The sequence below is a fragment of the Dreissena polymorpha genome, chromosome 10 (genome assembly GCF_020536995.1).
Source record: "Dreissena polymorpha isolate Duluth1 chromosome 10, UMN_Dpol_1.0, whole genome shotgun sequence".
NCBI classification, from domain to species: Eukaryota; Metazoa; Mollusca; class Bivalvia; order Myida; family Dreissenidae; genus Dreissena; species Dreissena polymorpha.
Window position 1 is genome coordinate 37,822,659 of NC_068364.1, and position 7,571 is coordinate 37,830,229.

The window sequence follows — 7,571 nt, forward strand, 5'->3', positions numbered from 1 at the left end:
CATATTTGTCTTATGGCAATACTAAATGTATATGTCGTACATGTTGTGATATATATTAAACCCTGACCATCACATACCATCATCAGCACCAGCAAACCAAAACCATATTCATCGCCATCACCCCATCATTATTCCGCCGTTTTCATGCTACTTAAATTATGATCTTTAATTGACTACCAATAGCAACGTTTATGTTAGTCAGGTTCCCAGCTACTATTGTAAACAAATAGTCTGGTTCCCAGCTTCTATTGTAAACAAATAGAAGTCTGGCGTCATTGAAACGATGTCCGACGCGATGTAAACTGTAAGTCAACCAATTTTTTAAAAAGGTCGTTCATTGGGAAATCGTTTATTCTTCGATCGATATGCATATATTTAATTCATGATTACGTCCAACTTTTTCTCTGAGCATTTCTTCTTGTATGTAATATGGAACGCTGCAAAAGTTGAATAGGTTTCGGATAAATTAAAATATAGTATAAGTTCGGATAGTTGAATCATACTACATGAAAAGATTATGGCTTATTGAAAAATCATTTTTGTGTTGCAATCTTTAAATGTATGCTAAAAGTACATGAGGTGTACTTTTCATGAATGTAGAATTTGCCTAGGAAAATCATTCATGAGTTGATAAGATTTAAAATTCAAGCCGTCAAGGACAAGGTTAATTTTTATAGATAAAATATATAGATAAAATCTGGCAAAATTTAATAAAATAGATCTACATATAACTGCTGTTGATTACTTTATTACGAAGAGTACAAAAGGGACATAAATCTTGTATAACATATAATAGACTGGCTACCGGTTACATTCGGTTACATTCCAATATAACATATATCTATCAACATCCCTCTTTCTTTAAAAACAAACGTCCTTAAGATCCATTAACAATATCAATTCAAATGATCAAGACAATTATTTAAACTCTAAAAATAGCCTTAACATATAAAACTAAGATCATTTAACAATTGTAATCACTCTTAGAACAGTCTAAACATATAAACTTTTACAAACTTGACTAGAATTAAACATGTTCAAGCAGTTTGTCTTTTACTAACTTGACTAGAATTTAACAATTTGTTAAATGTTCAAACAATTTGTCATTTCTTGACATTTTAAAACTCCGATCAAATTATCAAGCTGGTAGCTAAAATCTCTTTCCTTAAATCTAATCTTCAGTCTTATACATGAAAACTATTCATTGATTTTACACAAAACCATCAAGACCCCGGGGTCTTTGGATGTTTCCGCGGGGCCTTAGGTTGTATCGGCTTGGGCCGGATTCCGAAGCTGCTGTTGGTTATGGTGTGGTGCCTGCTGAAGCTGTTGCAGTCATACGAGTAGTTTTATTACGAGTTTCAGAATTCATATCGCCATAACGAGGCGAAGATTGCTCGCGAATCTGCACGTCGAATTTTGTCGGACGGATATGAACACGATTTCTGGCATACAGCCCACTTTCTTCACTACGCACAATATATCGATCACCATTGATATTTTCAACTATGCCATTCTGCCAGGGCTTTTTGCTCTGCTTATGGAAATACACTGATTGACCGATTTTAACTTTTGGTTGATCGTGTGCTTTTTGATCGAACCATTTTTTCACAGATTTCTTATACCATTTATTCACAGATTTCTTACGATTCACTCGCGATTCAAAACTTGGCTCTGCTTTCACGCGCAAAGGTACCATGGTGCGAAGCTTTCGGTTCATCATCATCTTAGCCGGACTCCTCTTGGTGTCGGCACGAGGGGTGTTTCGTTGCTCCAGGATCGCCTCCATCGGGTCTGTACGCGACTCGTGGCACTTGACGATCAGCGTCTTCATGGCTTTCACAGCACTCTCAGCTTTACCGTTTGATGATGAGTGGAGGGGCGACGTGATGTGATGTTTTATACCCCACTTCTGTGTAAAGTTACGGAATTCTGTGGACGTATACTGTGGTCCACCGTTGGTTATCAGTTCTCTGGGAATTCCGAATCTAGCAAAGTATTTCTTCATTTTGTCAATCACTTGATGACTGTTTGCTGCTGTCAGAAGATCTACTTCGATGATGCTGGTGTGCTAGTCTACGACGACGAGATATAATATTTTCTGTATTTGGAACAAGTCCGATCCGACCTTGTCCTACGGTCGTAGTCCATCACTATGTTTTTCGACTTTTCCTGTTGAGGGGGGGGTTTTTTGGTCCTCACACTGCACACAGTTTTTCGTGAACTTTTTCAGTTCTGCTCTCATACCCGGCCAGAATATCGTTCCGCGGGCTCTTCTGTCCATGCAATCATAACCTAGATGTGCTTTGTGCAGTCTTTGCAGCATTTCTTTTCTCAGGCTTTTTTAAATAACTATTGCTTCCCCTTTGAAGATCACTCCATCTTGTACACTGCGAGCATCTCTGAGAGGGTGATATTGTCCGAGTTTAGCACTAATGTCACTTTTATTTAGCCATCCAGTGATTATCAAGTTCTAATGCTCTTGCATTGACGAATCTTCTTCTGTTGCATGTCTGATTTCCGGAATTCTTTCATCTGGAAACTGGTCGAATGCATCATTTTTGACATTTCGAATGTCCAACCGATATGCAGTTTCATTTTCCTTTGATTCTGGATATGCACGACTCAGAGCGTCCGCGATCACGAGATCTGAGCCCTTCAAAAACTGGAACTCGATGTAATACCTCAGGAGTTTCATAATTATATCTTGAAGTCGTTTTGGCGCTTGTTCCAAAGGCTTTTTCAAAATAGTCTCTAATGGTTTAAGATCGTTCTGCACTACTAATTTGATTCGAAAGGTGTATTGGTCAAATCGCGTCAGTCCATATAGAATTGCTAGCGCTTCTGTTTCGATTTGCGCCCATTTTCGCTCAGCGGGAGTTAGAGCACGCGAGGCAAATTCCACAGGATGTCCATCCTGCAGGAGACATGCACCCAGTCCATGTTGCGATGAGTCAACATGCAGCACGACTACTTTTTCAAGATCAAAGTACGCCAAAACGGGGGCGCTCGTGATTTGCGCTTTTACTTTTTCTCAGCTTTCCTCACACTCATTTGTCCATTCCCACTTGGCATCTTTACGTGTTAGTTGACGAATGGGGTCCATGGTCGACGCAAGATCAGGTAGACATTTGCTTATGTATTGCACTTGTCCGCAGAGTTGTCGAACCTATGTGACATTTTTCGGCTTCGGCATGTTTTGGATGGCTTTCACTTTGTTTTAATCGGGCAAAACACCTTTGTCTGTTATTCTGTGTCCATGAAAGATCACTTCTTTTCCGACCTCTGTCTTTTCTTCATTCAGAATAATGTTTTGTTCTGAGCATCTTTTTGCAAGTGATTTAAGTTTACGGTCATTGTCCGACTTTGCTGATTGTTCTGTTTCACCACAGCCAACGACGATGATATCATCTGCGATCACAAAAATGACTTCGAGACCGTTCAAAGCTTCGTTTAGCTTTCTCGGAAAGATCTCACTTGATCCACATAACCCAAATGGTAATCTTGACCATCGGAATCGTCCAAAAGTGGTTATCATCGTTGTGAGCTTGCTCGACTCTTCGTCTAATCGCACATGCCAGAATGCTTCTTTGACATCCATTTTGGTGAACAAGTTTGCCTGGTTGAGATTTCGCAAGACATCATTAAATGTGGTAAGTCTGTACCGCTCTCTTTTCAGCACTTTGTTTAGAGGTTGGGGGTCTAAGCAGATACGCAGGTTCCCGGAAGATTTTCGTACCACGGCCATCTGGTTCACCCATTCAGTCGGCTCTTCGACTGGAACAAGAATACCTCTTTCTACAAGCTTGTCATATTCTTGTTTCACTTGGCCTTGGATGGCGATTGTTATCTTTCGCGCTGGCAAACCAACTGGTTTGGCATCTTCTTCAACGTAGAGCTTAGCTTCACCTAGATCACCAAGATCTTTCTCAACTTTCCCCACAAAGGCATTTGTGTAAATGTTTTTCAGGTTCATTTCTTGGAATTATTACACCCATTATTGCTGCTTCTTTCTGTTTTGCGCGATGATTATCTGAGATATTAACTCCATGACGCTATATTCTCAAATCTTTTTCTATAAAGAAGGAATGTAGTTGACAATTGTTAATAGTTTTATTTGATCGTTCGTCAAAAAGTTGTAACTCTGTTACTCTTGTATCTTCAATGCAATTGAGTAATTAAATAGTAATTAAAATGAATGCGTTTTAATTCCCTTTTATTATTGTTTAATTTGAGTTACAATGCTATGACGTTAAATTTTATTTACACTTAAATGTATTATGAATATTGCTGGGCCAAGTATGAGGTTGAGCGCTCTATAACCAGGTTTAAACCCCCAATGCTTTGCATTGACCGTTCCAAGGCGGTGACCCCAACTTTATTCATATTTTGTGTTTATGTTGGTTTGTATTGTGCTGTTTTGTGCTGTTTTGTACTGTTTGGGCAATCGGTCACTTGCCTTAAATAAAGGACAAACTAATTGTTTTAATGAAAATTCAATACTGCTCCAGCAGCTGGAGTTTCACTTCTTGATATTGCACCGTTTTCAACCCTAACAGGTTCTGGAGAGTCGTTCGGGATAACAATGAATCTGACATAATAAATATTGTCAGTTTTGGTATTTTTTTACAGGAAGTGTCACTTCACCAAGTGGTTTCATCGTCGTTTTGTTCCACATTCTTAGTGTAGACGCGTTACCTTTGACCTGTGTTTTTCTCACAAATTTCTGGTTAATCGTGTTGATCTCAGCACCTGTGTCGACGTGAAATTTCACATTACAGTCATTTACTATCATTGTAGCTATTACTCGGGTTCTAGAGTCAAATTGTGCTTACCAGAATTCATCACTTTCAAGTTCGGCATTTTTATTTTGAACCATGTGAATGTTAGTTCTGCATTTTGCTTGGAAATGATTCATGTGCCCACATTTGGAACATTTCTTGCCCCATGCAGGGCATTCTTCTTTTTTCTGGCGCATGGAGTTTACCGCAGTAATCACACGGCTGTGATTGCTGCTTTAATTGGTAGCTTGTTTTGTTTCGCACAGTGTTCTTTTGTGGTCTGGCTGTACTTTGCTGTACTCTGTTTACATTTTTGTCTCTCATTTCCTGGACATGTTTCAATGATTGTTCATATGCTCGACACAATTTTACCGCTTTGTTTAAATCAAGCTCGTCTTCTCTTAATAATAGTTCTTGTAATTTACCCGATGTGGTAAATACTATCTTATCACGGATCATTCTGTCAGTGTCCTTGAAGTTACAGGTTGACGCTCGTTTTCTTAACTCTGTTAAGAAATTGTCAAACGGCTCCTGGACAGGCGTTTACCAGAATCTGTGCATTTCAAGAACTTCATTTTTGCGGGGTTACAATAGATTTCTATCATTTGTAGGAACTTGACGGGGTCGTCTTTGTGACCCGGATCTTCCCACTTTGCCTTATCATATATATCAAGGATATTTGGTCCTGCACAGTGCAGAAGTATTGCGACACGCACCTTAGCGGCCTTTTTGTCAGATCCGGTTGCCGTCATGTAGACTTCGAATTCCCGCTTCCACTTCTTGAAGTTCTCCATCACATTGCCGTCGGTGACGTTCAGCAAAATAGGCAGTCTGAATGACGATTCCGCCATCTTTCTTCTCGCGTTGATCAATCTTCGATCTAAGGTCGGAAATAGTGTCTATTTTTCTGTTTTCTGGGGAGAAAATTCCCACTACGCTGCTACCATGTTGATTACTTTATTACGAAGAGTACAAAAGGGACATAACTCTTGTATAACATATAATAGACTGGTTACCGGTTACATTCGGTTACATTCCAATATGACATATATCCATCAACAACTGCAGGATAAACAACTTTTTTTTATTAAGTATTTATATAATTTCAGATGGATCACGCATATATTAAGTCAACAGAAAGGACACCTGGTTTCCAGGTAATAAAATACAGATCTGGGCCAGATCATACATATTTCAGTTCCCGTACGCCGCCGAGGCTTACCCCTCAAAAACGGGGATCGAAAAGATTGCTATCCACGCCATAAGGGACAACACGAAAACAGGAGAGCAAAAGAATTGAACTGGTGATTATCTTTTATACTGACTGTTGTACTGTATATACAATGTCTTATGTGTCACCTATTAGTCTAATACTGTGTTAAAATAATGTTTAATTCATTAAAAAATATATACATTTTAATGCTGTCAGAGCTGTAGTCATATCTACATAGATGCCTTATTTCAGCATTTATATATCATTAGTGTTTAAGATTATTTTTAGTTTGTTTGCAGGTTTCAGTACTTCAAACATTTAGTAAGACAATATTTTTTGGTAATCACCTACACAAAATGTAATGCCTCCATCTAGTAAATTGGCTGTTTAACAAGGTAAATGCGCTTGTAAGTGATAAATAATTTTCAACACTAAATCGGTTAAAGCATATTAGTGCGCATTTACAAAAATACATTGGTTGAGTGGTTATTTTTAGTTATTTATTTTGTAAATACTCTCTGATAAACTTTATCCTTTACTTTTTAACAGCTCTAAATTTATATCTCATTTTTTGTACTATCTTTAAAATAAATATTATCCATTTTAGGATGAAAGACTGAAGCACAACAGGTGGTCACTAGTAGAAAAATCTTTTCTGACAGAGTACAATCAAAGGCCAAGACAGGAAGGTGAATCGGAAAACAGTTTTTGGGACAGTTGCGCAAAAAATATGAATGCAAAGTTTGGTGGAAAAATAGAAATGGTAAAATGTGTTTTTTTTATATAAGCAGTGTATAACACTCTAATTTTGCCATACTGTTCACTGGTATTACATGGGATTGAAAGTAATATAATTTCATTCATTTATACAGAATACATGACTTAAAATTTATGGTGATTTTTTTTATAAATTCATGTTTAAAAAAAAGCTGCCCCTTGAGGAAAGGTTCTCTATTGCCTTTGGTAACCAGCATTCGTTCAGATTAACCACTGTGCAGTTCTATAATATGGCCAAAGCACCTAGAGATCGACCTGGACTGGTACAATTACAATTGCTTGGCATTTAGCTCTGTGTTATCTAAAAGGTTAGAGTCAAAACAATATGCAGCTCTTAAATTGTTAATCTTTTGAATTCTCTAAGATATCAAATTTATATATGATTACTATTAGAAAAATCCTGTAAGATGGCAGCGTGGCGATTAATCCTTAACACCAGTACATGTTGCAGCTCCATCTCCAGTTCCCCAGAAAAAGTTGGTGAGTTTACAGAACTACTAGAACTGCCAGAGACAAGCGGAAACAATGTGGGAACACAGACTGATTTGTCTTTTCCTATTAATAGGTAAGAAACATTGAAAATATATATAAAAAATACTTATAAAAAGAGATTAATAATAATAATATTATTAATAATAGTAATAGAATAATGTTATTTTATTGATATAAAGGCTGTGAATCAATAAATTCTAAATTCTATGACAATAAGTTTAATAGTGTAAATTTCAAAAGTCTGTGAACAAGTTTCTTTAAATGTTTTAAATGTGAATAATATATTGTCAGAATGTTTAAATGACTGG

At 37.4% G+C, this 7,571-nt stretch overlaps 1 long non-coding RNA gene across 1 annotated transcript; it reads left to right on the top strand.

The window, feature by feature from the left end:
- The first annotated feature begins 263 nt into the window (after positions 1–263).
- LOC127848458 (uncharacterized) lies at positions 264–7,360 on the top strand. The gene is made up of 4 exons (XR_008034519.1): positions 264–304; positions 5,891–6,085; positions 6,602–6,757; positions 7,223–7,360. It is a non-coding gene; the product is annotated as an uncharacterized LOC127848458 (long non-coding RNA).
- The last annotated feature ends 211 nt before the right edge of the window (positions 7,361–7,571 follow it).